The sequence below is a fragment of the Ceratotherium simum genome, chromosome 3 (genome assembly GCF_057802395.1).
Source record: "Ceratotherium simum simum isolate JZ-2026a chromosome 3, ASM5780239v1, whole genome shotgun sequence".
Lineage (NCBI taxonomy): Eukaryota > Metazoa > Chordata > Mammalia > Perissodactyla > Rhinocerotidae > Ceratotherium > Ceratotherium simum.
The window spans coordinates 76,551,132-76,572,895 of record NC_141902.1 but is presented as its reverse complement, the minus strand read 5'-3'; the positions used below and the strand labels follow the sequence as shown (position 1 = coordinate 76,572,895).

Genomic DNA, 21,764 nt, shown 5'->3' with positions numbered 1-21,764 from the left:
TTTGAGGGCACTTCCACTTTCTCCTTTTCTCTGAGGATAGCAGGCACTTCATCCCATGTCTAGTCTCCCTCTGTAGGTTGGGGGCTTCTCCCAGGGCAGGAGACTGCTCAGTCTATTCTCCATTGAGCTCTTAGCACAGTGCTTGGCTTACGGTAGACATCAAGAAAGCTTCGAAAAATGCAATAAATCTAAATGAGTTACTTTAATTTTCCTTTAAAGTTACTTTAATTTTACTTAAATTTAACTTTAACTGTCCATCACAATCCATTCTCCTGTTATTGGGGCACAAAGCTGGACTCCGTTATCCAGCCTCCCCAGTGGCCATATGACAATATCTCTGCCAAGGGAAGAGCAGAGGAACTGACGTGTGCCATTCGAGACCTGGCCAAAAACAACCTCCCGCTGCATTTCTTTATGTTCTGTTGCCTTATGCTGATGGATGCAGATGTGGATGATGTCCCAGGGATGAAGAAGGCACATGATGGAAGAAATGAAGGTTTCTGAAGGACCACATGAAAGAGTATGGTCTCTCCAACCTGAAAAGTGACCCAGCAGTGTTATATGGAGAAACATATAGTCCTAAGATACTGAAATTTGGGGAGTTATTTGGAAATTCATAATAAAATGATATACCCACCAAAGTTTAAATCACTGGATTAGCAAACAGTTATCAGCTTGGTACATTTAAAATGACTGACGGCAATTTGGCTCTAATAACTGAACAGGTTAGTGGTGGGATGGATCTTCTCTTCTATTCATTCAGCAACTGGGCCCTGAACACTCAAATAGTGCCAGTGTTGGAAAAACCCAACAAGGTCCCTGCCCTCTAGGAGCTCACGGTCTGGAGGGGAAGATGGACAAAACCATGAAAACAAAAACGTATGAACGAAAAGAGCAAATGCTACATGGAAGAAAAAGACGCGATAATGGAGTGCCGGGATCCACTATGTGAGGACTCTGAAAAGGCTGCACAGGGGTTAAATTTATATTTCCAGCATCACGGCAAGAGGGAGCCAGCCCTACACAAATCTGGGTGTCCTTAGCCTGGCAGAAGGCACAACAGTGTGACTCTTGGAGGCAGAAGTGAGTCAGGACAGAGAAGAGGTTAGCCTGGAGGTCATGTGGCTGAGGGAGCTTGGGAGGAGAGTAGGGGAGGGAGGGAGGAGGGCAACTCCAGGGCCTGGGGCAGGAGGACAGTATGAGTGATCTATTGCTATGGCTGTGGGACATCATTTCCCCAAGTTAGTTGCTTAACCAGCAAACATTTATTATCTCAGAGTTTCAGTGGACCAGGAATCCAGCAGTGCTCAGCTGGGTGCTTCTGCCAGAGTCTCTCAGGAGGTCGGGGCTGTGGTCTCAACTGAGGCAGAATCTGCTTCACTCAGGATCTGAGCTTACTCAGGGGTACTGGCAGGATTTCTTTCAGTTTCAAGGCCTGTGTGCCTCTCTGTCTGTTGGTCTCCCTCAGTGCTAGGGCCATGCAGGCCTCACTTTATTGCAACTCATAACGTAGAGGCTTGTTCCTCAGACTCAGGGATTTGAGAGAGAGAAACAGAGAGCACACAGGTCCGAGTGAACAAGAGTTTAGGCACTGACTTTTTATCACATCTTTGCTGTCTTCCATGGAGTAGGTATGAATCACTAAGTCCAGTCCACAGTTAAGGAGAGAGGATTTCACAAAGATGTATAGAACAGGAGGTGGTGATCATGGGCAGCCATTGAGAGGAGAAGGTGAAGACCACCAGCAGTTCAATGCCTTCTCCCAGTATCACAGACTGGCAATAAAGTGAAGCCAGGTATGACCCTGGCTCTCTGTCCTCAAAGTTGAGGTCCTAGTTGTATCTAGGCTTTTTCAGGGGGCTCTGGAAAAGGCTGTGTTGGCATACTGAAAAACACACAGCCACACACACAGTGACATTAGACGTAAAGATTTTGGGGTGGCATAGAAGAGAAGCAAAAAGAGGGGAGGTGACAAGAAGGGAAAAAAGGTTGAAGGCATAACCTGCATGTGACACCACTCCTGCAATTTTTTCTGTGTGTGTGTGAGGAAGATCGGCCATGAGCTAACATCTGCCAATCCTCCTCTTTTTTTGCTGAGGAAGACTGGCCCTGGGCTAACATCTGTGCCCATCTTCCTCTACTTTATATGGGACGCCACCACAACATGGCTTGACAAGTGGTGCATCAGTGCATGCCCAGGATCCGAACCAGCGAACCCCGGGCCACCACAGTGGAGCGCGAGCACCCAACCGCTTACGCCACCGGGCCGGCCCCCACTTCTGCAATTTCATAGGTATTATCCCACATATGACTGACGGCATCCCTAGGAAGTGCATACAAGAATAATCCATACTGTGCAGACAGGACACAGAGGCCAAGAGAGACACAATGGTTTATCCAGGATCAGGAGGAGGCAAGAATGAGGAGTTGTTCTGAGCTCAGGTCTGTCACAAAGCTGGGATCCTGGCTGCACCAGATCTTCCTAGGGGCGTATGGAGAGGGTTGTGTTAGTGTAACTGTGTGCAGACATGGTATTGCATGGAGCAGATGGTGAGGAGTCAGCAGCCCAGAGGACTGTTTGGATAGCTGTTATCCGAGGAATGGACTCAGGTAAGGGGACCACAGGAAGTGAAGTCACTTACTTGATGATACACCCTAACAGAACTTAGAACACTCGTAACCAGGCACCCACATTCTAGTGACAGCCTCATACCCAGCTCACTTGGCCAGAGACAATCCATAATGAAAGATGTTCTCCTGCTGTTATCCCACTAACCAGGGCTCTGGCTTCAGGAAATCACAGAGTGAGAGCTTTTTCAGATGCTGCAGACAATGGCTCAACCGTCATCCGATATATGCCTGTGGGTATTTGCTAGCAGGTCCTCTAAGGTGATTCAAGGTCAGGCCAATATAGGCCAGGCCACCTCTGTGGGCCCTCCCTGGGCAGCCCCCATCCTTTACACATCAGTGTGGGGGGAAGAGGGACATGGAGAAAGGATCTTCCCTTGAGAGAAACAAGTTGGTGTGCAGTTGGTAATCTGGTGGTCTTGTCATGTTCATACCCCAGGACCGGGCTGGCAGGGTGGAAAGGGGGTTTCTGAGGTGCCGTTTATCTGTGCCCATGTTATTCTAAAGCCCCAGGTTGTCATCTGCTTTCCTTCCTTGGTGGAAGTCCGTGCAGACTGTGGTGTGTGTGTCTGGAGTGGAGAGAGTCACATGGGTGTGAGATCCAGCACACAGCCAGACAGGCTTCTGAACCTTTGCACCTGACTACAAGGTACTGTTTTTACAGAGCTCCCCACAGGAGACGGACAGGAGCCAATCAACAGTGTCCTCTACTTCATCCCCCTGCAGGAGAGGAAGATGCCTCGCACCACCAACAGAGTCCAGCGCTGGCTCAAGGTAAGTGTAGGTGCTTAGGAGACTCAAGGACAAGGGCCCCAGTACAGTCAAAGAAAACCCCAGCACCCAGAAAGCCCTGAACTCCCCTGGATTTTTCCTAGAGCCCTGCTCCCAGAGTAATCTGGATCCCCATCTCCTCCCGCAACCCACTCTCACTGCCCAGCCTCTGCCTTGGCCACATACAAAGTCACTGTCCACTGTCCGTATCTATAGGAATATCAGAAAATAGACGTTTAAAATGTTTCACCTCATGTTCAGTCATGAGTATTTTTGCATTTTTCTATAGATTTTTCTATTTTCACTCCCCTCCCAAGGGTTCATGTTGGCCTGACAATTGTACACACCATCCCCAAGTCTTACACATCATCATAAGTAGTAGGGATGCTTTTCCCCTAACGGACATGGGACTTGAGGCGTTATGTCTGTTGCTCTGCAATATGCCGTCCCGAGGAACACATCGCTGTGGCCCCTATGGTTCACTGGGCTTCAACACATTTTAGGAGAGAGACAAGTTACCACAGCCCTTCAGTCCTTCACTTTGTGCTACCTTCCATTGCCATGTAAACAGTGCTGCTCTGAAATCCTACATGTCCTACTATCGTCTGTGTTCTCATCTCCACACGGGCTGTTCTGTCAGAAATCAGAGGGATGATACCATTAATACAAGGAGGTGCTGTCAACACTCAGCTAACAAACTGATCCAACAGACTCATGGGTTTAGCCATGCCTCACCTCCAATTCTACTTTTAATGCCAAGAACCATTTTCCTGCCCTGGGCACCCATGTCCCACCTCCTGCCACAAGTCACTGAGGGCTTTGGAGTTTGGTCTGAGCTCCAGCCCCAACCCTTCTGGTGGTCCATGGTGCTGCCGTTGACTGCATGTCCCTCCTCTGTCCCACCCCAGGGTTAAAATGCATCAACAGTGAACAGGAATGAGACCCACATGGTGTGGACTGTCCAGGCCAGCAAGCAGGCGAAGCTAGTGGATCATGTAGTGCCTGCCTTCCTGGGCAGCGACCCCACCTATGTCCCCACGTTCCTGTGTACCTACAGAGCTTTGCTACCACCCAACAGGTGCTGGACCTGCTATTGTAAAGGCGAGCACCCAGTCCCCTCACAGCACAGTGGTGATTTGGCCGCCTACACGATATAAGTCTTGGGAATATCACTATACCTCTGTGAGCCTCAGTTTCCTCCTCAAAACAGTGCAATGAATAGAGGATCAACCTCACAGGGTTATTATAGAGACTCAATGGTGTCCTCAGGGAAAGTGCTTTCTGGGTGCTTCACCCTGTGAATAGGTCTGTTGGAGGGGCTGTGGTTGTGCTAATTGATCATTTTCCTCTTCCACATGATGAAGGTTCTGCCTTATCCCTCACTGTCCCGTCATCTTGAGCTAAGCTGTTTTCCCAGTTGAAAAGGAAATTTGAGATTCCCTGTAGGGGTGTCCCCGGCCTGAGTGAAGTCAAAGCAGGGATCCCTGAGGCAAATGAGAGGAGGGAAGACCCAGTCAAATATCTGTGATGGGGCTGGTTGGAGCTCATTTACCTCAAATATGTAGGAAGCCCCATTAGGTTCAGACACCTGTCTGGGCACTGACCATAATCCAACGCACAGAGCAGACAACAATCCTGTCCTCCAGGGCTCCATTCTAGTCAGGTGTAAGACAGTCACAGTAGACTTCTCGAGGAAGTACTGTCCACAGTGCCATCAATGTGATGCTCTCCCGGTCTCCTCTAGATATGGATGCATCCTCCCTTATTCTGATGAGGATGGTGGATCCCTGGACCAACTGGAAAAGTGACTGGGCTTAGATCAAGTAGGAGGGCCTCCCCTCTGCACACAACTGTGAGGGGAGTGTGGGGACTATGAATCGGAGGTGCTGGCGGGACCTGGCATCCCACACATCCTGTGATTCCTGCCACATGTCAGAGGTCTCAGGGCTTCTCCTAGAGAAGAAAAAAGCTGTCACACAGAGCTGTGGATAAGGCTATGGGTGCTGTGGGAGAGCAGATAGGGGGCTGGAGGACAGAGTCAGCCCCTAAAGGAATACATGCTTGTCTCCTACCCCTCCCAGCCCAGCCACCACCCCCCATCCTAGGACCCAGAACAGGAGGTGTGGGGAGCACCCTACTCAGGAATCTGGTAGAACATCAACAGCGGGTGCTCAGCTCATGCTCAGGGGACTCGGTGAGTGCTCAGGGCCAAAATGACCCCCCCCCGAGAGATTAGGGTCAGTGGTTTGTGGAGACCCACATGGATCTCCCAGTGGATTAGGCAACACTTAAGAACAGGACCTAAAATTTGAGGTATTAGGAGGGCCCTGGGAACCCTGGCAAGAGACAGAGTCCATTGGTTCCCTCATTGGTCAGATATTCATTGGTCAGATATCACATACTATGTGATAGTGAGTGCAATGAGCAGACAAGACTCCAGCAATCCTTGCCTCATGGAATTGACATTCCAGTGGGCAGGGGACAGGAAGCCTGAAAGAGAGGTGTGTCAGGCTTCCTTAAGGAAGAGGAGAGGTGACCACACCATTGACCAAGGCCTCTCACCTACCATAGTCTTTGCCAGTCCCTCCTTGGTGCCAGGATCATCTCTGCAAGGATGGCAAGATTGGAGGTGGACAAATGTAGGACTAGACCTTTGCCATCACAGCAGGAGGCACAGGAGACCAGGACCCCATACGCGCGCCCTGGGAGTGCAGTGTGGAAGAAAAGGCCAGTCCTCTGACCTGCTGTCCACCTGTCTATCCTCAGGCCCATCTCCTCCATTCTGGGTACCTGACTGGACCAGTACTCTGAGGACTTTTTACCAGCCCCCAGAATTTCACTGCCTGAACATGCTCTTGTCTTACTTAGGGCTCAATATGCCAGGTTCAGACATGGAGCGCCATGCCCTCCTTCTCCTCTCACAGCTGGAGCACCTTGAGGCCACTGAGGCAGAAACTGAGGGGGAGGAGGACTTGGGGTGGGTGATGTGGGTGTGTGTGGAGGTGAGGGGCTGGGCCACACAGAACAGAGCCTCCAGAGCCTGGGGTTGGGCCCAGAGCAATGAGGTGGCTCAGATCCCTCTCCCCATGGACTACAGTCTGGGAAGACATCCTGGGGGTTGGTTCTTGGACTGAGACTTGAGTGATTGGTCTAAGAGTTTTGCTTTCTTTGAGAGGAACGTGCAAAAGCAGTCATGTTGATGGTATTTTTTTTCTTTTCTGGGAGCCACAGCAGGACCTCCAGAGCAAGATCCAGAACCACCTCAAGAACTAGTGCCAGCTCCAAATCTAGCTCAGAGCCACAGATTCACATTCAGAGCCTGAGCAGCCTCCAGCCACAGCTCTCACTGAACTTTAAGACCTAGAACAACCACCTGCATCATCTCAGCAACTCGCCTCAGCTCCTGAGCTGCAGGGAGGGCCAGCCGTAGCCCCAGAGAATTCCTTTCCCTCCCTTATAATTGCATTTTTTTTCCTTTTGTTTTTATCTTATATATACTTAATGGTTTCCCCTATTTTATCTTATCACTTAAATAAAATTTAAGTCTTTGGTCCATTTCATTTGTACACTTAACTGTCATGAAGTACACTCATGTTGTTGCACAACCTTCCCCACGATCTAGTTCAAGAACATTTTCATCAAAGTGAAACCCCGTCCCTAGGAATCAGTCAGTCCTCCTTCCTCTCACCTCCAGTCCCTGGAAACCAATCATTTTCTTTTTGACTCTGTGGATTTATCTCTTCTGCCTTTTTCATATAAGTGGACTCCTACAATATGTGGCCTTTTGTCTGACTATGTAATCTATGAGGAGAGTGATTAATGATTTGTTTTTGTTTTTAATAAAAGTAACTGTTTTTATTAAGACAGAAAATTCCCAATAGATTAATATATAAAAAATGAGCCCCAGCATTAAATATTTCATTATACCCACTTTTATAATTATGACATGCAAGACAGAAACCATAAGGGAAACGTCTGGGGCAGTGAGACACCTTTCAAATCTTTTATTTTCCTGGATATGCGATGTTTAAATTGATCTAATGTGCACATTATGAAAATAAAATAGTATATTAAATGTTTCCATTTATTACTGGTATATTATGTAATAAAACACATTATATAGTTTAATTTGTAGACAGAAAATATTTGTATAGTAACATAATGTTTCAATTATGAATAGGAAAAAATGATACACCCCTTCTACAAAGAAATAATTCCCCATAACAAGTGGATACCCGTTTTGCAGTCCTTTCCTTTTAAGTGCAGTGGTGTGTGTGTGTGTGTGTGTGTGTGTGTGTGAGGGTGTGTAGGGGAGGACCCCAGGGCTGTGCTCTCCTAGTACCTGATGCCCCACAGCTGGACACGCACAGTCAGTCCTGTCCCCTTGTGCATTCTCAGTGGTCACACATCACAATCTCCTCAGCAGCCCCCACTGTTGAACAATTGGGCCATTTACAGTTTTCACTCTCATAATTGTACTGAGGGTACACTTGTGTCCATAAATCTCTGTTTTTAAAGAACTTATCGCTAGAGGCAGAATTTCTGGAACAAAATTTATAAACATTTTTAAGGTGTTGGCTACACTTTTCAATATCTACGGTCTTTTTATCAAGTTTGAGCCTTGTTTGGAAGAGCATGGACTCCAGAGACACGAGGTGACACCTGAAGGAGGGAGGTAGACAAGCCGGGAATGAGGCCATCAGGGTACCTGAGAGTGAACGAGGAGCAGGGAAAGGACTGCTCAAGCCCCGTCATCCACATTCCCCCCACAGCACCCCCTGCTCCATGTCCTGAACACACCTCACCCAGGCCCTTCCCATGACACACCCCAGGCCCAGGCCCAGGCCACCCCAGCCCTGCCTGATCCATAACTCAGTAGAGCAGCCAGGCCCTGCTTCCAGGCCAGTGATGGCGCAGGCAGGGCCACTCCTTTCTGCTCCCCCCAATCCATGGCTGGGCTCCTTTCTCTCAGGAAGGAACCTCTAAGGGCAGATCAGTTATTTATAGACTTGACCTTGCACATGTTCATCCAGATGGACGGTTTTAGTAACAACAGTAAGAACCACTTGAACTTTGTGAGCAAAAAAGACCTTTAAAAAGAACATCCAGTGCTCACGGAGGTGGTGGGATGGGTAGAGCCTCAGTCAGCAGCTTTGGCACTGGGCAGAGTCCCTAAACACATCTCAGGTTTCTCCAGGAGTGACACTTGGCTGCCACCCCTGCCAGTCCCCAACCTTGGTGTCCCTTACATTCAGTTTTTGTGAGGGAGGGTCTTCTTTTTCTGCTAAAGACCCCAGATGAAAAGAAGGGGGATCCCTCACCTCCCTCAAATTAAAGTCAGGGGGAGGGGCCGGCCTGGTGGCGCAAGCGGTTAAGTGCACCCGCTCCACTGCAGCGGCCCGGGGTTCGCTGGTTCGGATCCCAGGCGTGCACCAATGCACTGTTTGTCAAGCCATGCTGTGGCGGCACCCCATATAAAGTGGAGGAAGATGGGCATGGATGTTAGCCAGGGCCAGTCTTCCTCAGCAAAAAAAGAGAAGGATTGGCAGATGTTAGCACAGGGCTGATCTCCTCCCCCCCCCAAAAAAAAGAGCCAGGAGGAGCCTACTTCATATCTGTCTGTGGGTGAGGCATGGTCTGCACCCTCTCTGTTCTCTCACAAGAGATAGAGCCCCCTAGTCAGAGACCATAGGTCATCAGAGAGGGGAAACTCAGAGGTCTCCCTAGAAGAAGAGAGAGAAGCTCCACTGAACAGAGAGCAGGTGAGAGTAGAGAGCAGTGAGGACCACGGGGAAGAAATACCAGAGCTGGGTCAGTGCCACAGTGGTAAGGGACACAGTCTCTGTGTTGGTTTGTAGGAAGTGGCTGTCATTCATCCCACTGATATTTCCCTCAAAAACAAATTCTCCTCCAGAAAATGTTTTCAATCCCAACCATTAAAAAGAGACTAGGACACCTGCTGGCCATGGAAAGCTAAGACGCCCTGTACTGATGACTGCACAGGTTGGGTGGGGAGGGCCGGCCCCAGGGAGATCAGGGCAGCTCACTTTGGCTGGCTTGGAAGGAGAGAACCCATTCACTGGGCTCCTCAAAATTAGGCCGAAGGAGCAGAGGATGCAATTCAGAAAGCTCCAGGGTGCGTGTGTCAACACTCAGGACAGTCGGTGTCCTCAGTTACCAGGACATGAGCTCTGGGTCATGTCCAGTCCAGGGCTAGCCTGGGTCCAACGGAGTGAGCCCCACTGCTGCCTGTGGGAGCCCAACTGAGGGACACCGACCCAAACTAGAGCATGAAAAAAAGGCTTCTGGAGGAACAATTGAGTCAGAGGAAGTCAGTCATCCCAGCCAGAGGGAACAGAGTGGGCAGAGGCAGGCAGCACATGGCAGCAGTGGACTTGCAGGGGAGTAACATCAGCAGGTAAAACTCAGGATTACTGTGTCCTTACCAGGCTCTCTCTTCTGCACATGAATCATCTCACTGAATCCCCATAACAATTCCATGAGGGAGGTAGAAATGCTGTCCCTGTGGGACTGATGAGGAACCTGAGGCTTAAAGAAACTGCCCCTTCTATGCCCTACAGCGAGGCAGAGGCAGGATTGGAACCCAGTACGTGTAAACCCCCGTGGGGCCCACCTGACAAAAAGGCTGCATCAAGATGCTGTAGGAGGGACCTCTCACCTCTCACCTCATGTGAACCTTTGTTCCTGGTGCCCAGAGGGAAACCTCCTCCTGCTCAGAGATTGGCTGGTCCTGGTACTGGGGAGAGCCCACAGTGCTCAGTGTGGGGTCTTCCCAGCCTTCCCAAGTCTTCCCAGACATACCAAGCCTCAGCTATAGGGGGTGACACTGCCCCCTGTGTTCAGTGAGGTCTCAAGGCCTAGGGGATCGGATCTCTAGGATTCTGGACCCCCGAGTTCCAGGGAGTAGCAGTGTGGATCGAGCACACACTCCAATGACAGAGACTAAGGTTCTGGACTCTGCTCAGCTCTTTCTACCTGGGCGACCCCAGGTAAGGCTCTGAGCCTCAGTGACCCCATTTCTAAATGGAGAAAGGAAATGGAACTGTTTAATCTGGTGTTGAGAGAATAACCTGAGAAATGCCTTGTGCAATTCTTGCCTGATGCCTGCAGTGCAGTAAGAGCCAAATGGAAAGGCAGCCATGTCGATGGCCATTTATCCCGTGTATCCCTTTTCCTTTTGTTGTTTCTGGTGTCATCCTTAAAAACAGATGCCAAATCCAGATCATATAGATTTGCTCCTACGTTTTAGTCTATCACTTTTATAGTTTTAGCTGTTAAATGTAGGCCCTTTGATCTATTTTAGGTTAATTTTATATGTTATTTTATGTAAGGTCCACCTTCACTCAGTCATTCATAATTTTACGTCTGCATGTGTAACAAAGGACAACTTCCAGTTACTGCCTTACCTACAGTTGTTACTTGTAGGGAACTTTCATCACATTCCAATGAAAGTGAAACAGAAAAGCAAATAAATCACCTAAAGAAATTCTCTGAGGTTATAAAACATGTTCTGTGGAAGATTAACTTGTAAAGTAAACTGTTGAATCAGGGCAGTGTCATTATCATGAGCTGCCACGCACTGCCCTCTGGCAGCCACATGAGAAATTGCAGGAGTGCTGCAGGGCTCCCTGGTTCTGTCAGCAGAAGAAGCCACATTCAAACGTGCACATCTTCACAGGGTTGTAGGTGGATCAAACTAATTCTGTAAAATTCATGGTTTTGGTGGTGCCTTCTAGTGGAACTCATTGTCTTGTCATTTCATACTGTGAAAAAACAGGCCTCTTCCCAAATACACTACAGTGTCAGGAAATAGATTCAAAATAGATTAGGAGATCAATTACTGGAGATGAAAAAGAAAGGAATAAGGAGCATTTGTAGTCAGTTATCTAAGGAAATTAGGAAAAAATAAACAAATTATATTACATCAAAGTAAAAAGTTTCTGACCAGTAAAAAACACCATCCACCAAAGGAAAAGACAACCTACCGATCGGGAGAAGGTATTTGCAAATCATATCTGCAAGAAGGGGTTAACAGCCATAATATAGAAAGAGCTTATATAACTCAATAACAAAAAACAAACAACTTGATTAAAAACAAGGCAGAGGATCTGAACATACATTTTTCCAAAGAAGATAGACACATGGCCAACAGGCACATGGAAAGATGTTCAGATCCACTAACTATGAGGAAAGGGCAAATGAAAGCCAAAATGCGATATCACCTCACGTCCATCAGACTGGCTATAATTCACAAGATGAGAAATAACAAGTGTTGCAGAGGATGTGAAGAAAAGGGAACCCTGATACACCGCTGGTGGGAATGCAAATTGGTGCAGCCACAATGGAAAACAGTATGGACAGTCCTCAAAAAATACAAAACAGGGACCAGCCTGGTAGCATACTGGTTAAGTTCACACACTCCGCTTCGGCAACCCGGGTTCTCTGGTTCAGATCCCGGGCATGGACCTATGCACACTCATCAACCCATATTGTGGGAGTGTCCCACATACAAAATTGAGGAAGACTGGCACAGATGTTAGTGCAGGGACAATCTTTCTCAAGCGAAATGAGGAAGATTGGTAGCAAAGTTAACTCAGGGCCAATCTCTGAACCACAGGGGGAAAAAATCAAAATAGAACTACCGGGCCAGCCCCGTGGCTTAGCGGTTAAGTGCGCACGCTCCACTACTGGCAGCCCGGGTTCGGATCCCGGGCGCGCACCAACACACCACTCCTCCGGCCATGCTGGGGCCGCATCCCACATACAGCAGCTAGAAGGATGTGCAACTATGACATACAACTATCTACTGGGGCTTTGGGGAGCGGGGGGGAAGAGGAGGATTGGCAATAGTTGTTAGCTCAGAGCCGGTCTTCCTCAGCAAAAAGAGGAGGATTAGCACGGATGTTAGCTCAGGGCTGATCTTCCTCACACACAAAAAAATAGAACTACCATGTGATCTAGCTAGTCCACATCTGACTACCTATACAAAGAACAGACAAACACTAATTCAAAAAGAGATATACACTGCTATGTTCCCTGCAGCATGATCAACAATAAGCAAGACATAGAAACTGCCTGTCGACAGATGAACGGATAAAGAAGATGTGGTGTACATATATACACATATACAATGGGATACTAGACAGCCATAAAAAAGATGAAATCGGGCCAGCCCCAGTGTTATGGTTAAGGCCTAGTTATGTTCTGCATGCTCTGCATCACAGGCCTGGGTTCAGTTCCCGGCTGTGGACATACACCACTCGTATGGCAGTGGCTATCTGTGGTGACAGCTCATATATAAAATAGAGGAAAATTGGCAACAGATGTTAGCTCAGAGTCAATCTTCCTCAGCAAAAAAAAAAGAAGAAGAAGATTGGCAACAGATCTTAGTTCAGGGTGAATCTTCCTCTGCAAAAAAATTTTTAAAAAAAGATGAAATCTTGCCATTTGAGACAAAATGTATGGACCTTGAGGGTATCATACTAAGTGAAATCATTCAGACAAAGAAAGTCAAATAGTGTATGATTTAACTCAAAAGTGGAAGATAAAAAGAAACAACAGACAAACACAAAGGTACAGAGAGTGGATTGGTGGTTACCACTGGGGATGGGGGGTGGGGGGAGGGGAAAATATAAAGGGGGTCATTTTCAAAGTGACAGATGACAACTACACTGTTGGTGGTGAACATGATGTACTGTACACAGAAGTCCGAATAAAATGACCTACACCTGAAATGTATATAAAGTTATAAACCAATGTTACCTCAATAAAAAGAAAACAAAAAGAAACTGGCTTGTGGCAAGAAAACATTTTTTGAATTAGTTTTGCACATGTTGAATTTGAGATGACAAAGGACATCCAGTAATATATGTTCACCTGACAAACCCAGGACGGGAGCTCATATTTGCAATAGATTCCATTCCTCTATACATCACTCTATCTACCTATCTCTGCATGTACGTATGTGTGTTTGTTTGTATGTATGTATGTATATGTCTAGGTATCTATGTCCTGATAAATATCCCAACAGAGCATATTATTGGAATCCTTTGATTATATTAAAAACAAAATATTTCAGAAAATCAGAAAACTATCACTCAACATATTTGAATATTTTCATCTAAATATAGACATAGAATTTTTCCAAATATAGGGTCAGTTATATTCTGAGTCACTATTTATTTAAGATGAATAACTATCCCTGCCCTTCAATATTTTCCATATATAATTTTACTGGCTGTATAGTATTCCTAATTATATCTTGCACAGAATTCACTGCTTCTCTGCTTCCTGCTGTCATCTACCACCACCAACCATATTTTCATTATGTCTGAAAGTGGACTTCAACTGATATGAGCTCACGGTAGCTTCCAAATCTAGAATTACTCACTGACCTTCTAGAGCACTCTCACTTTCTCCTTTTCTCTGAGGATGGCAGGCACTTCACACTATGTCTAGTCTCCCTCTGCAGATTGGGGGCTTCTCCCAGGGCAAGAGGCTGCTCAGTCAATCCTCCATCGAGCTCTTAGCACAGTGCTTGGCCTACGGTAAAAATCAAGAAAGATCTGAAAACACAATAAACCTAAATGAGTCACTCATTGAAAAGAACTTTCATTGTCCATCATTCTCCCCTTCTTGGAGCACACAGCTGGACTCCAAATTCAAGCCTCCCACCCGCCCATATGACCATGTCTTTCCCAATGGAAGAGCAGAGGAATGGAGGTGTGCCACTCGAGACCCAGATGATAAAAACCTCCCTCTGCATTTCTTCATATTTTTCCCCCGATGCCGATGGATGCAGATGTGGATGATGTCCTAGGGATGGAGAAGGCACAGGAGGGAACAATGGTGGGTTTCTGAAGGACCACATGAAAGAGTGTGGTTTCTCCAACCTGAACACACCCAGCACTGTTAGCTGGGGAGATATATAGTGCTGTGCTACTGGAATTTGGGGATATATTTGGTAAATCATCATAATCTAACACACCAACAAAAAGTTTAAATCACAGGATTAGCTTAGGTACTTATCCACTTCGTCCATTGAACAGGATGGACGTGAACTTGGCTCTAATAATGAGATGCTCAGTGGTGGGGCAGAATATCTCTTCTATTGATGCAGCAGCTGTGCTCTGAGCACTCAAATAGTGCCAGTGCTGGAGAAACCCAACAAGGTCCCTGCCCTGTAGGAGCTCATGGTCAGGTGAGGAAGATGGAGAAAAGCACAAAACCAAAGGCTGTGTGAAAAGAACAAATGTTATATGGAAAATGGCAGGTGCTACAGTTGAGTGCCTGGCTCCACTACGTGAGAGCTCTGAAAAGGCTGCGCGGAGGTGACATTTATGTTTCCAGCAGCATGACAAGAAGGGGTCAGCCCTGCACAAAGCTGGGTGTCGTTTTCCTTAGAGAAGGCACAACAGTGTGACTCTTGGAGGCAGAAGTGACTTTGGATAGAGAGGAGGTTAGACTGGAGGTCGGTGTGTCTGGAGGGAGCCTGGAGGAGTGCACGGGAGGGAGGAAGGAAGGGGGAAGGGCCTGGGGCAGGAGGACAGTATGAGTTGCTACTGCTGTGTGACAACATTTCCCCAAACTGAGTGGCTTAACTGACAAATATTTATACTCTTACAGTGTGAGTGGACCAGGAATCCAGCAGCACTCAGCTGGGTGCTTCTCCGAGTCTCTCAGGAGGTCAGGGCTGCGGTTTCAACTGAGGCAGGATCTGCTTCACTCAGGATCTGAGCTCACTCAGGGGTTTTGGCAGGATCCTGTTCAGACTGAAGGCCTCTGTGCCTCTCTGTCTCTTGGTCTCCCTCAGGGCTAGGCCACGTGGGCCTCACTTTATTGCACCTCATGACATAAAGGCTTGCTCCCCAGACTCAGGGATCTGAGAGAGAGAAAGACAGAGAGAACACAGGTCACAGTGAACAAGAGGTTAGGCATGGACTTTTTATACCCAAATCTTGGAAGTGACATTGGATCACTTTGCCATCTTCTAGAGAAGAGATGTGAATCACTAAATTTAGTCCCCACCCAAGGGGAAGGGACAACACAGGGATGTGTAGACAAGGAGGTGGTGATCACGGGGAGCCATCGAGGGCAGAAGGGGGAGACCCTGAGAGCTTCAGTACTTTGACTAGAATCACAGACCGGTAAGAAGGTGGAGCCAGGCATCAACCCAGCTCTGTGTCTGCAGAGATGTGGCCATGGCTGCACCCAGGCTTTCTCAGGGGGCTCTGGAAAGGGCTGCATACAGATAAGCAGGTGGCACATGGGTGAGGGTGAGCATTCAGCAGCCTAGATGGGCATCTGGCAAGTTCTTGTCTGAGGAGGAGCCCAGGTCAGGGGAACCCCTGAGCGCACCCCTGTCCACATCACACCCAGGGTGGAGAAAGCCAGGGCCACCACTATGCTGGGAGACTGAGGCGCAGAGAGAGGCAGGGACTGCCCCACAGCACAATGCAGGCAGAGTCCAGAGGTGAGGGTATTTTCCGAGATTCTAGGACATGGCTTGAACCCCTCCCATGCTTTGGAAATTGGAAATCCTACGATCTTTGGAAGCTTTTGCCTCTCCCTCTACATGTGGGGGCCATTTTATTCTGGGCATCCAGACCTTGAGCTCCGCCAAGCGTGCGCACACACACACACACACAAGCACAGTGACTTTACATGTTAGCACTATGCAGTGGGATCAGAAGACAAGCAGGAATAGGGGAGGTGACTCGAGGAAGGAAACAGAGGTGGAGGCATTACCTACATGTGACAACACTGCTCCAGTTTTATAGGTATTTTCCCACATATGCCTGAGGACATCCCTAGTAAGTACTTGCTAGAATAATAATCCCTAGTGTGCAGACAGGAGACAGAAGGCTCTGAGAGGCACAATGGCTTATTGAGGATCAAGAACCGATAAGAATTAGAGGTGTGCCTTTAATCAGGTCTGCCTCAAAGCTGGTACCCTGGCTGCACCCAGACCTTCCCAGGGGCATGGGAGAGGGACGTGTTGGTCTAACTGGGTACAGATATGGTATTGTATGGAGAAGCAGGCATGAGCAGTCAGCAGCCCAAAGGACTATTTGGATACCTGTTATCTGGGGAGGGGCCTCGGGTATGGGGACCACAGGAAGTGATGTCACTTTCTTGACAATAGACCCCAACAGACCCATAACCAGGCACCCACATTCTAGGGACAGCCTCATACCAGCTCATTTGGCCATACACACTTGACAGAGACAGACATTCTCCTGTTGTTATCCCATTAACCAGGGCTCTGGCTTCAGGAAACCATGGAGTCAGAGCCTTTTCAGATGGTGCAGACAACGGCTCAAGCCTCATCCCTGACACCTCTGGCCATTTTTCACGAGGAGGTCCCTGAAGGTAATTCAAGTTGGCCTAGGCAAGACCACCTCTATGGGACCTCCCTGGGCAGACCCCATCCCCTCCACATCAGTGTGGGTAGAAGAGGGACATGTGTGGAGGATGTGCCCTTGGCAGAAAGAGGTTGGTGGCCATTTGATAACCTGGTGGTCCTGTCATGTTCCCACCCCAAGATAGGGCTGGCACGGGGGAAAAGGGATTCCTGAGGTGCCTCTTACCTGTGCCAACATTAATCTAGGATGTCATGTGTATCCCCCCTTGGTGGAGGTCCATGCAGACTGTGGTGTGTGTATGTCTGGAGGGGAGAGAGCCACATAGGTATGAGAGCCAGCAAGGACATCCAGACTCTGAAGCTTTCCTTATGCCTACCGGCACTGTCTTGATAGAGCTCCCCACAGGCGATGGGACAGGAGACGCTCAATGGGGTCCTCTACTCCATGTCCCTGCAGGAGAGGAAGATGTCCACGAACACAGTCTAGCGTTGGCTCAGGGTGAGTGCAGCTGCTGAGGAGACCCAAGTCCCAGAGCCCCGGTAGAGACAATTGGATACACACCCCAGAAAGCCATGATACTCCCCTGGGCTCCCTCCTAGAGTCTGCTCCCAGAGGAATCTGGATCCCCATCTCCTCTCCCAACCAACCATCACTGCCCAGCTCCTGCCTTGCCCAGATGCAGAGTCACTGTCCACGTATTTGTAGGAATATCAGAAAAGCAATCTTTGTACCATGCCACCTCATGTTCAGTCAAGAATATTTTTACATTTTTCTACAGATATTCCTGTTTTAAGTCCCATCCCCAGGTTCTATGTTGGCCTGACAGTCTTTCCACACCTTCTCCAAGTCTTACACATCATCAAGAATAGCAGGGATGCCTTTACCCAAAAGGACACGGGGCTCATGTTATTATACCTGTTGCTCCGCAATTTGCTTTTCTGAAGAACACATCCCTGTGGCCCCTCCAGGTCATCAGCGGGGGCCGCACTGATCTGTACAACATTCCAGAAGACAGACCAGTTGTTACAGCCATTCAGGCCTTCACTTTGTGGGACCTTCTGTTGCCATTTCAACAGTGCCGCTCCGAACATCCTACATCTATTATCCTCATCACTCCCGCCCCAGGAAAAGCCTCTGTTTTCTCAACTCTACAGTGGGTTCTTTCGTCAGATATCAGAGGGGTGATACTATTAATGCAGAGAGGTGTTGTCAAACTCAGCTAACAAATGGTCCGAACAGACTCATGGGTTTAGTCACCCTCACCCAAGATTCTACTTGTAATGCCAAGAACCTTTTTCCTGCCCTGGGCACTCATGTCCCGCCTCTTGCCACAAGTCACTGTGGGTTTGAGGGTTCAGTCTGAGCTCCAGCCCCAACCTTCTTGGTGGTCCATGGTGCTGCCGCTGACTGTATGACCCTCCTCTGTCCCACCCCAGGGTGAAAATGCATCAACAGTGAACAGGAAAGAGACCCACATGCTGTACTATAAGGCCAGCAAGGTGGAGAAGCTAGTGGAACATCTGGTGCCCACCTTCCTGGGCAGCAACCCCACCTACGTACCCACATTCCTGTGCACCTACAGAGCATTTGCTACCACCCAATAGGTGCTGGACTTGCTGTTTAAAAGTTGAGCACCCTGTCCCCCACACAGGACAGAGGTGGTTTGGCCGCCTACAAGATGTGAATCTTGGGAATATCACTACAATGATCTGAGTCTCAGTTTCCTTCTCAGAACAGTCGGGTGACTTGAGGATCAACCACATAGGGTTATTGTAAGGACTCAAGTGCTTTTGGGGCACTTGGTCCAGGGGATAGGTCTGCTGGAGGGGCCGTGGTTGAGCTAAGTGATCATTTTCCTCTTCCCCATGAGGTAGCCTCTGCCTCATCCCCACTGTCCCTGCAGCCTTGGGCTCAGCTGTTTTCCCTCGTGAAAAGAAGATCTGATTCTCCATCCAGAGGTCCCTGCCCTGGGTTAAGCCAGGGTTGGGATCTCTTTGGTGAGTGGAGGTGGGGGGGGGCCAAGTCCACTCAAATATCTGTGATGGTGCTGGTTGCAGCTCATTCATTCATCAAATCCATAGGAAGCCCCACCAGGTGCAGGCGCTTTTCTAGGCACTGATCATAATCCAACACACAGAGCAGACAACAGCCCTGCCCTCCAGGGCTCCACTCTACTCAGGAGTCAGACAGTCACACTAGACTTCACAAGCAGGTACTGTCCACAGTACAGTCAGTGTGACACCTTCCTGGTCTCCTCTAGATATGGATACATCCTCCCTTCATCTGATGAGGTCAGCAGACCCCTGCACCAACTGAAAAAGTGAGTGGGCTTTGACCGAGAAGGGCCTCGCCTCCACACAGAACTGTGAGGGGAGTTGGGGCCTGTGAACCAGAGGCGCTGGCAGAACCCGGCATCCCACACATCCTGTGATTCCTGCAGGAGGGCAGAGGTCTGAGAGATTCTCCAAGAAAAGAAGAAAGCTGTCATAGAGAGCTGTGGATGGGGCTATGGGTGCTGTGGGAGAACAGAGAGGGGGCTGGAGGACAAGTCAGCTCCTACAAGAATACATACCCGTCCATTGAGGATCAGGGCAGTATCATTGTCATGAGCTGCCACGCACTGCCCTCTGGCGGCCAGATGAGAAATTGCAGGAGTGCTGCAGCGCTCCCTGGTTCTGTCAGCAGAGGAATCCACATTCAAACTTACTCATCTTCACAGGGTTGTAGGTGGATCAAACTAACTCTGTAGAATCCATTGTTTTGGGGGTGCCTTCTAGTGGAACTCATTGTCTTGTCATTTCACACTGTGAAAACACAGACCTCTTCCCAAATACAGTACTGTGTCAGGAAACAGATTCAAAATAGAATTATTAGGAGATCAACTACTGGAAATGCAAAAGGAAAGGAATAAGGAACATTTGTAGCCAATAATTTAAGGAAATTGGTGAAAAATAAATTGGACTACGTCAAACTAAAAAGTTTCTGCACAGCCAAAAACACCACCCACCAAACAAAAAGACAACCTACTGATCAGGAGAAGATATTTGCAAATCATATATGCATGAAGGGGTTAACAGCCAAAATATAGAAAGAACTCATATAACTCAATAACAAAAAACAAACAACTTGATTAAAAACAATGCAGAGGACCCGAACACACATTTTTCCAGAAGATAGACACGTGGCCAACAGGCACATGGAAAGATGTTCATATCCACTAAATATGAGGAAAGGGCAAATGAAGTCCAAAATGTGATATCATCTCATGCCCATCAGACTGGCTATAATTCACAAGATGAGAAATAACAAGTGTTGCAGAGGATGTGGAGAAAAGGGAACCCTGGTACACTGCTGGTGGGAATGCAAATTGGTGCAGCCACTATGGAAAACAGTACGGACGGACATTCCTCAAAAAATACAAAATACAGTGACTGGCCTGGTAGCATTGTGGTTAAATTCACACACTCTGCTTCAGTGCCCTGGGGTTCTCTGGTTCAGATCCCAGGCATGGACCTATGCACCACTCATCAACACATGCTGTAGTGGCATCCCACATACAGAATTGAGGAAGCCTGGCACAGATGTTAGCTCAGGGACAATCTTCCTAAACAAACAACAACAACAAAAAATTCAAAATAAAACTACCATGTGATCTAGCTATTCCACTTCTGAGTACTTATACAAAGAACAGAAAAACACTAATTCAAAAAGAGATATGCACTGCTATGTTCACTGCAGCATGATCAATAATAAGCAAGACATAGAAACTACCTAAGTGTCCATAGACAGACAAACGGATAAAGAAGATGTGGTAAATTCTATGTATACATATTCTATATATATATAGAATATATAGAGGGAGTATATAGAATACTACACAGCAATAACAAAGATGAAACCGGGCCAGCCCAGGTGGCCTAATTAAGGCCTAGTTACGTTTGGCGTGCTCAGCATCGCCGTCCTGGGTTCAGTTCCTTGGCGCCACTTACACCACTTGCCTGGGAGTAGCCATGCTTTGGTGACAGCTCACATGCAAGACAGAGGAAGATTGGCACCAGATGTTAGCTCAGGGTGAATCTTCCTCAGCAAAAAATAAAATAAAAAATAAAAAGAGCTGAAATCTTGCCATTTGAGACAAAATGGATGGACCTTGAGGGTATCATACTAAGTGAAAACAGTCAAACGAAGAAAGACAAATAGTGTGTGCTGTCACTCATAAGTGGAAGATAAAAAGAAGCAACACACAAACACAAAGGTACAGAGAGTACTTTAGGAGGACATTTACTCTGAGGACTGAAATTCACTCTCTCTTCACCTGCCAAATGATGCGCGCTTACTCTGCAAAACAAAGGGTCACAGCTCTGGTGGATCTCAGACTCAGAAATTAACAGCCTGGGCTTGTCTACTGAGGCTCGTGCAAATGGCCTTGGCAGGGGGGTCCTAGCAGGCTCTGCTGCTGCCAGAACCTCTGGGGTTCTACAGAGGGCTGGGGACTCCTGAGGAGGTGACTCCGAGGTCTCAGGGAGTGAAAGTGGCTGGAAAAGTCTGTGCAAGGAGACAGGTCAGTGGGACACAACTGGCCTAAAGGAGATCAAGACTAACGCGTCAGGTCACAGCGAAATTCGCCTTTGGCGGGGAGTAAAGCTCTTATAAAGTTGTTTTGAACTTGGCATTTTAGTTTGTATTCATCTTAGACTTTGACAATCCGCTGACCACCACCAACCCGCCGCGGTCTCAGTACCCAAGACCAGTCTCAAGCGGCAAGAGCGCGGAGAGCAGGTAAACAGCTTGCAACTGCCCCGGGGAGCATGCGCAGTGCGCTCTTCTCGGCGCATGCGCACATGCGGGCTCCCATCCCAATCTCACCGCCACCGCTCTAACCCTTTCCTCCCAGTCCTGTCCCATAGCGCCTGGGACTCGTATCACCCAGGCGGGCTTGGATCCTCAAGGCGGCTTCATGGACTACAGTCCCCACAAGTC

General features: G+C 48.2%; 1 long non-coding RNA gene across 1 annotated transcript; it reads right to left on the bottom strand.

The window, feature by feature from the left end:
• Positions 1-13,731: 13,731 nt before the first annotated feature.
• LOC147917654 (uncharacterized) lies at positions 13,732-17,341 on the bottom strand. Its single transcript, XR_015551617.1, has 3 exons — positions 17,010-17,341; positions 15,044-15,301; positions 13,732-13,962 (listed from the first exon to the last, which is right to left on the bottom strand). It is a non-coding gene; the product is annotated as an uncharacterized LOC147917654 (long non-coding RNA).
• Positions 17,342-21,764: the final 4,423 nt, after the last annotated feature.